Source organism: Amblyraja radiata, chromosome 5, assembly GCF_010909765.2.
Source record: "Amblyraja radiata isolate CabotCenter1 chromosome 5, sAmbRad1.1.pri, whole genome shotgun sequence".
NCBI classification, from domain to species: Eukaryota; Metazoa; Chordata; class Chondrichthyes; order Rajiformes; family Rajidae; genus Amblyraja; species Amblyraja radiata.
The window spans coordinates 92,909,916-92,922,914 of record NC_045960.1 but is presented as its reverse complement, the minus strand read 5'-3'; the positions used below and the strand labels follow the sequence as shown (position 1 = coordinate 92,922,914).

Below are 12,999 nucleotides of genomic sequence, written 5' to 3'. Positions count from 1 at the left end.
TTCAATATGATCATGGCTGATCATCCAACTCAGTATCCCGTACCTGCCTTCTCTCCATACCCTCTGATCCCCTTAGCCACAAGGGCCACATCTAACTCCCTCTTAAATATAGCCAATGGACTGGCCTCGACTACCCTCTGTGGCAGAGAGTTCCAGAGATTCACCACTCTCTGTGTGAAAAAAGTTCTTCTCATCTCGGTTTTAAAGGATTTCCCCCTTATCCTTAAGCTGTGACCCCTTGTCCTGGACTTCCCCAACATCGGGAGCAATCTTCCTGCATCTAGCCTGTCCAACCACTTAAGAATTTTGTAAGTTTCTATAAGATCCCCTCTCAATCTCCTAAATTCTAGAGAGTATAAACCAAGTCTATCCAGTCTTTCTTCATAAGACAGTCCTGACATCCCAGGAATCAGTCTGGTGAACCTTCTCTGCACTCCCTCTATGGCAATAATGTCCTTCCTCAGATTTGGAGACCAAAACTGTACGCAATACTCCAGGTGTGGTCTCACCAAGACCCTGTACAACTGCAGTAGAACCTCCCTGCTCCTATACTCAAATCCTTTTGCTATGAAAGCTAACATACCATTCGCTTTCTTCACTGCCTGCTGCACCTGCATGCCCACTTTCAATGACTGGTGTACCATGACACCCAGGTCTCGCTGCATCTCCCCTTTTCCTAGTCGGCCACCATTTAGATAATAGTCTGCTTTCCTGTTTTTGCCACCAAAATGGATAACCTCATATTTATCCACATTATACTGCATCTGCCAAACATTTGTCCACTCACCCAGCCTATCCAAGTCACCTTGCAGTCTCCTAGCATCCTCCTCACAGCTAACACTGCCCCCCAGCTTAATGTCATCCGCAAACTTGGAGATATTGCCTTCAATTCCCTCATCCAGATCATTAATATATATTGTAAATAGCTGGGGTCCCAGCACTGAGCCTTGCGGTACCCCACTAGTCATTGCCTGCCATTGTGAAAAGGACCCGTTTACTCCTACTCTTTGCTTCCTGTTTGCCAGCCAGTTCTCTATCCACATCAATACTGAACCCCCAATGCCGTGTGCTTTAAGTTTGTGCTTTAAGCTTAAGTTAACATCCAGCCAAGGTGAGTGAGTGTTCTGAATGCAGTAAAGATTCTGGATTCATTTTCAGTTTGTAATGGTTAAGCTAAACCTGATGAGAGTTCCACCTCCGCTTCGCACTTTGTTAAAGTCATCAGTCTGGTCAAGTACAAGAGGATTGTTCATTATCAATGACGACAACTTTGTGTGCAATCTGAAATCGCTTGATTTCACGGAGTAGAAGCAGCCTCAGTTCATTACATGCAGAGCTCGTCCCTACATTCTTTTGACAAATGGGTATTGAGCTGTCAAAAGTCACGTATCACCCGTCAACTATTCATTGCAAAGCTCCCAGGCCAACTCTTCTCTACCTGCACGTAATCCATATCCCTCCATTCCCTGCATATCCATGTACCTACCCAAAAGTCTCTTAAATGCCACTGTTGTATCTGCCTCTACCACCACACCTGGCAGCATACTTCAGGCACCCACCATTTTCTGTGTGTAAAAAAAATACTTGCCCTGCACATCTCCTTTAAACTTTGCCCCTCTCACCTTAAAATTAGGCCTTCCAGTGTTTGGTATTTAATTAATTAGCTTCCTGTAATTGTCTTAAAGAAATCTCATCCCCCACACCCGCCCCCAACTCCCTTTCTCTGTGGCTTTGAATTCATTGGGTAGCGGAGGGTAACAGTTGATCATGGTGCCTGCCATCGATGACATGTCTTCACGCACACCTTCATGTGCACATTCAACATCAATCGACCCTTGTAAAGAGTGAGGGTGTGTAGTTGTGTGACTGCGATTTTTATTGAATCCAGTCTGGTCATTTTGGTACCCCAGGTTTCCATGCTATATCTTTCAATCCAAGTTGCAACATAAAATCCGCAAGGTCGTGGGGAGAACAAGCAAACTCCAGGAAGACAGCAGGGTCGCTGGTGCTAAGGCAACACTTCTATGTCATTTCTGTAATGGAGCGACCTCTCACTTTCTGTTACAAAGTACTGGTGTAACTCAGCGGGTCAGGCTGAGATGCTGCCTAAACGGCTAATTTACTCCAGCACGTTGTCTTTTTTTGTAGATCAGTATCTGTTGACGCGTGTGTCTACTTTCTGCTCTTTGCCTATTCCACCAAAGCCGACGACTCTTCGTGTCTTTATTCCTTTCTCTTTGTCCTCTGCGTCGCTCTGCTGCGCCGTCCCCTCCTGTCCAGGCAGATAGTCCTGGAAACCACCTTAACCCGAAGATGGTTAAGCCACAGAGTTCCAGGCAATGATTGTGGGAGCTATTCGCTGCCGTAGTTCGCTTGGTGTGTATGCGCAAGGTCGCTTCATAAGAAACAACATCACTGCATTCTGCAGGATTCTGGGAGCCAGTGGCGTTTCAAGACTTCGATTAATATATCTGGGTTCTGTCAGTGCGTGGCATGTCTGAGAAAAAGGCAGAATGGAGAAATAAATCTGTCCTGGGCTAATTGAATCCCTGAGACTCAAATGATTTTTATCCTACTCTTCCCACGTAGCCGAGAACTATAAAAGCCGGTCACTCATCAATCAAGTAGCAGAAATTTGATTCCTCAGCATGGGGAAATCGCCACCACAAAGAATGATTAAGAGCGAGTAAAAGATGTATTTAAGGGGAACCATCACTCACATACGGGAGGAACAGACTGCGGAGAGGTGACTCGGGTAGGCCTGTGTGGTGTACACGGGATGGCTCCCCTATGCCGACTCCTCCCTTCGCCCATTCTTTTCTGTCCCTGCTTGCTCCGCCAAATGCATTACTCTTCAGCATCTCTTACCTTTGCTCTTTCCCCACATTGTGGCAACGTGAGCTGCTGTCCGAGAGGGTGCACCCAGTAAATCTTGCCGTTCACAAGCTGCCAGGCACGGCCCTCTTGTCATCATTGTCCCGGGGATTAAAGAGTTCCCGTGGAGATGCAAAGAACTGCAGATGCTGGAATCTTGAGCAAAACACAAAGTGCTGGAGGAAGTCAGCGGGTCAGGCAGCATCTGTGGAGAAAGTGGATAGGCGATGTTTCGGGTCTGAGCCCTTCATAGATTCCAGAGGAGATGTGGGTTCATTTATGTGTGTGCATTTAATTGCATGAGAATATGTTTTGGCTCAATACCGAGAAAGTGTGGTCAGTTACAAAAAAAAAGTGGACAGTATTTGAGCAGTATTTCAATAATGCTTTGATTACTTGCAATTTTTGTGTGCTAAGTTACTATTTGATTCTTTCTCCGTGACACTGGGCTGAGTATTGACTGTTACTGTCACCTGCTGGATGAATTCAGTATTACAGAGTGGACAGAAACTGAACAGGGGAAACCGAACTAGCACTTAAAGGCCATTCAACCCACCCAGCTCATTGAGCTAATAAATTCCTTCTCTCCAGAGATGCTGCCTGTCCCACTGAGTTACTCCAGCATTTTGTGCCCATCTTCGATTTAAACCAGCATCTGCAGTTCTTTCATACACATTTTGTCTGCTCCACTGCAAAATCTACTCGAGGTATGGCTACTTGAGGATTTGAGCAAGGAGGTCCTACTGCAGTTGCACAGGGCCCTGGTGAGACTGCACCTGGAGTATTGTGTGCAATTTTGGTCTGCTCATTTGAGGAAGGACATTCTTGCTATTGAGGGAGTGCAGCGTAAGTTCACCAGGTTAATTTTGTGTGGAGGAGTCAACATGCAGAAACAAACATTGCAGATGTTGGTTTACACAAAAAGACTTGATGTGCTGGAGAAACTCAGTGAGTCAGGCAGCATCTCTGGAGAACATGGATAAATGAAACGTCGTCTATCCATGTTCTCCGGAGATGCTGCCTTATCAGCCGCATTACGCCAACATTTTTGTGGGTGGAGGAACAGTTAACGTTCCAGGCAAATGACTATCAAAGGCACCCGAGACTGACACATTTTCTCACCCAAGTCTATGAGATATTCTGATCATTTTAAACACCCGTTAATTACTTCTTAAAAACCATCAATTCAACCGCTAGAAATACAATATAAAAACGTGGTACAAGATGGGATAAGGTTTGTTTGTCAAAAACAAGCTTCTTTGTTTGTTTATTGTCTTTGGTTGGCCATTGCCGCAACATGCAAAACTTATTACATTTTTAACACATGAAGATAAACAGATTAAATGCGATAGGCCAGAGAGAAACTATCTTTTGTGCAGGGATCTGAAGCATGACATGGAGCATAACATTAAACTTAAAAAACGGCAGGTGCTGAAAATTTGAGCAAATCCCAAAGAGCAGGAGGAACTCGGCGGGTCTGGCAGCATCTGTGGAATTGAGATGATAGACAGACAACGTTTCGGGTCGGGGCTCTTCTTCGGGGGGAGAATGCTGGAAAAGAGGCTTGGAGTTTGGGAGGCATGCAAGCAGTGAACCAAGGACTGGTACATGAACAGAAAAGATTTCGGGGGATATCGATAACACGCGAACAAACAGCTTGCTCGGCATCGATGAATTGAGCTGAAGATAGAAACAAAATGCTGGAGTAACTCAGCATATCGGGTCGTTTCTGACGCTTCTGCAGACCCCTGAACTGATGTTTCCATGGCCTATGACTAGCAATGTTACAAAATTTTGAGATTTAAAAAATCAAGTCTAATTTATCCCATCAGATAAAGCATAAAAATAAGTTTAATTTGACACCTAATTCACTTTCATATCTCAAGTATTTAAAAAGTTATGGCCATTTTCATACTCGGAAATGAGCATCTTGTTCCCTATTGATTTTCTATGGGCATAACAAAAAAGTTGTGATCGTGAACAGTCAAAAGCCCATAACTTTCTTAAAAATTAAGAGAACTGAATGAAATTTTCAGTTATCATAGATTGAAGCATTCTGAAACAAATATAAAATAATCTTACTTGGATGACCTGAAATTAAAGCATATAATTAGTTAGTTACCTAATTGTAGCTAATTTCAGACTTCAATTACTAGATCTAAACATCTATCCATTTCTTAATAAATGATTAACATTTTTAAATAGCCTAAATGTCCAAATAATATTCACAAATAATTCACAATAAAACATGATTTTTAAATCTCATTTACATTAATTTATAGACCAAATGGAAGGAATTTAGTGTTTAATTGCTGTAAATAAATGCCCATTTAAATCAGCTTTCCAGTGGGTCCCTGTGGAACGCGCTGGTTTAGAACGTTCACATTGCGGTAGATTTGTGCCCCAAATGCCGAGAAAAATACTGCGCGATATAATGGGCCCAAATTGAGCTACTCGCAATATTAAACTTTGTATAAAGGGATCTTTAGAAGCCCTTTTGAATGTAAAAATATACAGTCTAACTTCTGTGGTTTGCTTTATGAGACCCTGCGGTTGCTGTCGGGCGCGGGTTTAGAGATTGATTTTTAAACTACTATAACTATTATTCAAGGCCTTTAAACCTAATAATAGCTTTTGCGACGGGGTCTTCCAGCGATTTTTCGTTAATAATTAACTAGGCTGAACATTTTCGATTTGAACAGCCTAGAGAAAATCGCGTTTTAAACCCGCCCCCTCTAAACGGCGCCAAAATCGCGCACACCCGCACCGGCAGATTTTCAAAGACGCTTCAGGTAGGCTTTGCAACATACCTACTATGACTGTGAATAAATCACACCCAGACAGTTCAGGGATGGAGTGGGGGAATCTTCCTGTCCGTCTGGGAGATTTCGGGGTCGCCGCGGGAGGTCGAGTGTTTTGTTGAAAAGTTGGCGTTATATTAATTTGATGATCGTTTGTTTGTAAAACTGTCAACACAGGCAGTCTTTGATTGTGCTAATTTGTATGTTTATTTTTATTTTTTGAATAAAAGTATTTGTATAATTAAAAAAAAGACAGACCAGGGACAGTGGGAGGCGGCACCCTCACCTGGAGCCCTCCCTCCCTCACCTGTCACCTGATGACAGCACCTGGAGCCCGCGCCGCTCACCTGTCACCTGATGACAGCACCTGGAGCCCTCCCTTCCCTGTCACCTGATGACAGCACCTGGAGCCCGCGCCGCTCACCTGTGACCGCGGGCAGCAGCAGCCGCTCCCTCACCTGTGTCCCTCGCGCGTGTTCACTGCCGTTTCCCGCGTCCCTCTCCCTCCCGCCGCCAGGGGCCGCCAGCGCCCAGCAGCAGCAGCCGCCGGTCTCCTGTCTCCACACCAAACCCGTCCGTGCGGGAAACGGCGGCGCCTGGGCTGCAGTTCCGCCGCGTTGCCTGGAGACCGAGGGAGGCAGGAGGCGATGGCGGGTGAGTGAGCTAGTGAGTCTCTGTGGGACCAGCCTGGGCATCGCAGCGGCACTAGGGGCTCGGGGAGCGGGGAGCGGGGAGCGGGGGGTGGAGGTCGCGGCCCCCGGCTGGCGGGGCTGAGCGGAGCAGGGCTGGAGGCCGATGCGGCTGGAGGGAGATGCGGCGGCGGCGGCGGCGGCAGAGACCCCGGGAGGGAGGTGGAGGTGGAGGTGGAGGAGGGGATGTGGGGGGTAGAGGGAAGGGATGATGGAGCCGGGATAACCCCTGTCCCGGGGTGAGGACCAGGCGAGGAGAGGCGAGTAGGTGAGGTGGGTTTATGACTGATTTCTGGATGGGCTGCACAGCGAGGGCGACATGAGTCGGCTTTTCTTCACCCAATAAAACATAGAAACATAGAACATAGAAAGTAGGTGCAGGAGTAGGCCATTCGGCCCTTCGAGCCTGCACCGCCATTCAATATGATCATGGCTGATCATCCAACTCAGTATCCTGTACCTGCCTTCTCTCCATACCCTCTGATCCCCTTAGCCACACGGGCCACATCTAACTCCCTCTTAAATATAGCCAATGAACTGGCCTCAACTACCCTCTGTGGCAGAGAGTTCCAGAGATTCACCACTCTCTGTGTGAAAAAAGTTCTTCTCATCTTGGTTTTAAAGGATTTCCCCCTTATCCTTAAGCTGTGACCCCTTGTCCTGGACTTCCCCAACATCTGGAGCAATCTTCCTGCATCTAGCCTGTCCAACCCCTTAAGAATTGTATAAGTTTCTATAAGATCCCCTCTCAATCTCCTAAATTCTAGAGAGTATAAACCAAGTCTATCCAGTCTTTCTTCATAAGACAGTCCTGACATCCCAGCAATCAGCCTGGTGAACCTTCTCTGCACTCCCTCTAGGGCAATAATGTCCTTCATCAGATTTGGAGACCAAAACTGTACACAATACTCCAGGTGTGGTCTCACCAAGACCCTGTACAACTGCAGTAGAACCTCCCTGCTCCTATACTCAAATCCTTTTGCTATGAAAGCTAACATACCATTCGCTTTCTTCGCTGCCTGCTGCACCTGCATGCCTACTTTCAATGACTGGTGTACCATGACACCCAGGTCTCGCTGCATCTCCCCTTTTCCTAGTCGGCCACCATTTAGATAATAGTCTGCTTTCCTGTTTTTGCCACCCAAATGGATAACCTCACATTTATCCACATTATACTGCATCTGCCAAACATTTGCCCACTCACCCAGCCTATCCAAGTCACCTTGCAGTCTCCAAGTCACATCGTTTCAGTTGTGATCTGATGAAAGTGTTTAGTGTGTGTTGCTAGGGAGACAACCCGTTTCCTCTGGCGAGGAGTCTCAACACAAATGTTAATACTGGAACAAGGCTAGTTAGCGATGGGTAGCTCCAACTCTCTCCAGAGCCTGTAGGGCAGAGACAGGCCCCTTTGGCTCTCTATATCCATGCCCTGGCTAATGGAGGACTCTTCACCTTCAAGGATTTATGGGTGAAACACCAACATTGCTTTATTCATCAATCCCACTGGAGATCCACCATTCATGGAGCACTTTCCCAAAATACGTCAGTTTACAAGTACATAGATTAAATTCGGTTTGCATTTGTTTTCCCCATTTTATAATCTGGTCAGAAAAAATCAGTACCAAAGACTGTCCTCTCCACTAGCCATGTTATTTTTTTTGTTAATTGCTAATTGTACCTACTGCATTCATATCCAATTCATCAATGCAAATGACAAACAGTAAGAATCCCAGCAATGATTGCCCTGGTACATCACTGGTTTCCAATCACAAAAGCATCTCTTCAGCACCATCCTCTGCTCCCTTTGTTCTAGCTCAATTTAGATCCAATTGTCAATTTGCATTGGATCACATGAGCTCTAATTATTTGGACTAGTCTACCGCATGGGCCCGCTGAAATGTTATGTCAACCATAACACTACACTGTCTCATCAATATATTATTTTATTTCTTCTAAAAGTTTAGTTAAACTAGTAAGGCAGGATCTCTCGTCAGTAAATTGTGCTGACTATCCCAGATCAAACACTGCACTCTCAATTGTAGATTATTCTTGTCCCACATGATTTTTATTCCACCATGGGAACTGGGTGCCGGCAGTTAGTTGCCCAGTTGCAATTGAGACTAGGGCTTTTAGTGGTTACCCTGGCAGATAAAATGCAGATCAGGTGTGATCTAATTAAATTACATAACAGACAGATGTTGAAATCTGCTCCTGTTCTTGTTTTCTCACTCATGCAGCATTTATCCTGTGGAACTTGCATCTTGATCTCTGTCTGGCCTTAAATCATCCTAAACTTAATTTGTTGGATGCGTGGCTGTACAATCTTTAACTCCGCAGTGTACATTATGTTAAAAACCAAGCAAATATATATTAGTGACCTCAAACATGCTGTGACCAGGTGCCAGCTCTTTGACACATCCTCGTACCTACCCCTTGACCAGGACCCCATAGACAAACACCCCATATCAAACACCCCATATCATCTCCCAAACTGCTACTGATTTCACCATCTCTGGTGATTTCTCCTCCACATCCTCCAACCTTATCGTTCCCCAGCCCCACACTGCCTGCTTCTATCTCCTCCCCAATATCCACAAATGACTGCCCCAGCATCCTGCCTGCTGCTGTTCCACTGAACTCATCTCCACATACTTCGATTCCATCCCGATTACCCCCCCCCCCCCCCCTTTGTCCAGTCCATTCCCACTTGCGTCCAAGACACCTCATATGCCCTTCAACTCTTCAATAACTTTCATTCTCTAAGTCCCACCATTGCCTCATCTTCACCATGGATGTCAAATCCCTTTACACCACCATCCTCCACCAGGATGGTCTAAAGGCCCTCTTGTTTCTTCCAATAGGGATACAATCCTTTTCCCTCTACTAACATGATGGGTGATGGGGATGAAAGTTGGAAGAGTGGAGGGGCAGGATAAGGCCTGGCAGGTGATAGGCTGACACAGGTCTGGTGGATTATTTGATGGGCAGATGATTAGACAAAGACGAAAAGACAGAAAAAGGTGTGAGACAAAATAATTAAAGAGTTCAGAATCACTTGCAAATGCACAATGCTAAAAACAATCAAATTCCTCTGACCCAAACTCACTACAGTTCCTTGTTTCTACTTTTTACATTGTTAGTCTTTGCAAGTTTCTCATCTCTTCTTGTCTGGCTTTTCTTTGATTGATTGAAATATACAGCACGGAAACGGCCCACCGAGTCCATGCAAATCAACAGTTTACGCTGAGGTAGACATAAAATGCTGGAGTAACTCAGCAGGACAGGCAGCATATCTGGAGAGAAGGAATGGGTGACATTTCGGGTCAAGACCCTTCTTCAGACTGTTTACGCTAGTTCTATGTTATTTCACTTTCACCTATCTGACCAGTTAGATTACTTTGCAGCAAACTAATTGTAGTATTTACAAGTTTAATTGCTTCAAAGAAATGAAGATTCCATTTATTATAACAGTCAGCAAGTGGGTATGCAAACTTTATTTGTAAGGAGTGGCATGGTGGTGCTGCATTAGAGTAGCTGCCTTATAACGCCAGAGACCTGGGCTCGATCCTGACTATGGGTGTAGTCTGAACAGAGTTTGTACGTTCTGCCTGACTCCGCATGGGTTTCTCCGAGACATAGAAACATAGAAAATAGGTGCAGGAGTAGGCCATTCGGCCCTTCGAGCCTGCACCGCCATTCAATATGATCATGGCTGATCATCCAACTCAGTATCCCGTACCTGCCTTCTCTCCATACCCCCTGACCCCCCAGCCACAAGGGCCACATCTAACTCCCTCTTAAATATAGCCAATGAACTGGCCTCAACTACCCTCTGTGGCAGAGAGTTCCAGAGATTCACCACTCTCTGTGTGAAAAATGTTTTTCTCATCTTGGTCCTAAAGGATTTCCCCTCTATCCTTAAGCTGTGACCCCTTGTCCTGGACTTCCCCAACATTGGGGACAATCTTCCTGCATCTAGCCTGTCCAACCCCTTAAGAATTTTGTAAGTTTCTATAAGAAACTTTGGTCTCCTAATCTGAGGAAAGACATTCTTGCCAGAGAAGGTTCACCAGACTGATTCCTGGGATGGCAGGACTTTCATATGAAGAAAGACTGGATAGACTCGGCTTGTACACGCTAGAATTCAGAAGATTGAGGTGGGATCTTATAGAAACTTACAAAATTCTTAAGTGGTTGGACAGGCTAGATGCAGGAAGATTATTCCCGATGTTGGGGAAGTCCAGAACATGGGGTCACAGTTTAAGGATAAGAGGGAAATCTTTTAGGACCGAGATGAGAAAATAATTTTTTACACAGTGGTGAATCTGTGGAATTCTCTGCCACAGAAGGTAGTTGAGGCCAGTTCATTGGCTATATTTAAGAGGGAGTTAGATGTGGCCCTTGTGGCTAAAGGGATCAGGGGGTATGGAGAGAAGGCAGGGATGGGATACTGAGTTGGATGATCAGCCAGGATCATATCGAATGGCGGTGCAGGCTCGAAGGGCCGAATGGCCTACTCCTGCACCTATTTTCTATGTTTCTCTGTTTCTAAGATCCCACCTCAATCTCCTAAATTCTAGCGAGTACAAGCCGAGTCTATCCAGCCTTTCTTCATATGAAAGTCCTGACATCCCAGGAATCAGTCTGGTGAACCTTCTCTGCACTCCCTCTATGGCAATAATGTCCTTCCTCAGATTTGGAGACCAAAACTGTACGCAATACTCGAGGTGTGATCTCACCAACACCCTGTACAACTGCAGTAGAACCTCCCTGCTCCTATACTCAAATTCTTTTGCTATGAATGCTAACATACCATTCGCTTTCTTCACTGCCTGATGCACCTGCATGCCTACTTTCAATGACTGGTGTACCATGACACCCAGGTCTCGTTGCATCTCCCCTTTTCCTAATCGGCCACCATTTAGACAATAGTCTGCTTTCCTGTTTTTGCCACCAAAGTGGATCACCTCACATTTATCCACATTATACTACATCTGCCGTGCATTTGCCCACTCACCCAGCCTATCCAAATCACCTTGCAGCCTCCTAGCATCCTCCTCACAGCTAACACTGCCCCCCAGCTTCGTGTCATCCGCAAACTTGGAGATGTTGCATTCAATTCCCTCGTCCAAATCATTAATATATATTGTAAATAGCTGGGGTCCCAGCACTGAGCCTTGCGGTACCCCACTAGTCACTGCCTGCCATTCTGAAAAGGACCCGTTAACTTCTACTCTTTGCTTCCTGTCTGCCAGCCAGTTCTCTATCCACATCGATACTGAATCCCCAATACCGTGTGCTTTAAGTTTGCATCCTAATCTCTTATGTGGGACCTTGTCGAAAGCCTTCTGAAAGTCCAGATATAACACATCCACTGGTTCTCACTTATCCACTCTACTAGTTACATCCTCGAAAAATTCTATAAGATTCGTCAGACATGATTTACCTTTCATAAATCCATGCTGACTTTGTCAAATGAATTCACCACTTTCCAAATGTGCTGCTATCCCATCTTTAATAACTGACTCCAGCAGTTTCCCCTCTACCGATGTTAGACTAACTGGTCTGTAATTCCCCGTTTTCTCTCTCCCTCCCTTTTTAAAAAGTGGGGTTAAATTAGCTACCCTCCAATCCTCAGGAACTACTCCAGAATCTAAAGAGTTTTGAAAAATTATCACTAATGCATCCACTATTTCTGGAGCTACTTCCTTAAGAACTCTGGGATGCAGCCTATCTGGCCCTGGGGATTTATCGGCCTTTAATCCATTCAATTCACCTAACACCACTTCCCGGCTAACCTGGATTTCACTCAGTTCCTCCATCTCCTTTGACCCGCGGTCCCCTGCTATTTCCGGCAGATTATTTATGTCTTCCTTAGTGAAGACGGAACCAAAGTAGTTATTCAATTGGTCCGCCATGTCCTTGTTCCCCATGATCAATTCACCTGTTTCTGACTGCAAGGGACCTACATTTGTTTTAACTAATCTCTTTCTCTTCACATATCTATAAAGACTTTTACAGTCAGTTTTTATGTTCCCTGCCAGTTTTCTTCCATAATCTATTTTTCCTTTCCTAATTAAGCCTTTTGTCCTCCTCTACTGGTCTCTGAATTTCTCCCAGTCCTCTGGTAGGCTGCTTTTTCTGGCTAATTTGTACGCTTCATCTTTTGCTTTGATACTATCCCTGATTTCCCTTGTTATCCACGGATGCACTACCTTCCCTGATTTATTCTTTTGCCAAACTGGGATGAACAATTGTTGTAGTTCATCCATGCAGTCTTTAAATGCCTTCCATTGCATATCCACCGTCAACCCTTTAAGAATTAATTGCCCGTCAATCTTGGCCAATTCACGTCTCATACCCTCAAAGTTACCTTTCTTTAAGTTCAGAACCATTGTTTCTGAATTAACAATGTCACTCTCCATCCTAATGAATTAACAATGTCACTCTCCATCCCAATGAAGAACTCAACCATATTATGGTCACTCTTGCCCAAGGGGCAACGCCCAACAAGACTGCCAACTAACCCTTCCTCATTACTCAATACCCAGTCTAGAATAGCCTGCTCTCTCGTTGGTTCCTCTACATGTTGGTTTAGAAAACTATCCCACATACATTCCAAGGAATCCTCTTCC

At 45.1% G+C, this 12,999-nt stretch overlaps 1 protein-coding gene across 3 annotated transcripts in view; it reads left to right on the top strand.

The window, feature by feature from the left end:
• The first annotated feature begins 6,206 nt into the window (after positions 1-6,206).
• Positions 6,207-12,999, top strand: part of tbce (tubulin folding cofactor E) — a 48,550-nt gene continuing 41,757 nt past the window's right edge. For 2 of the 3 annotated variants that reach the window (XM_033021762.1, XM_033021760.1), the window contains exon 1: positions 6,213-6,329. The gene's annotated coding sequence lies outside the window, so the exon portion shown is untranslated. Of the gene's footprint in view, positions 6,330-12,999 lie in introns of all 3 variants that reach the window. The other variant, XM_033021761.1, reaches the window with a different exon arrangement.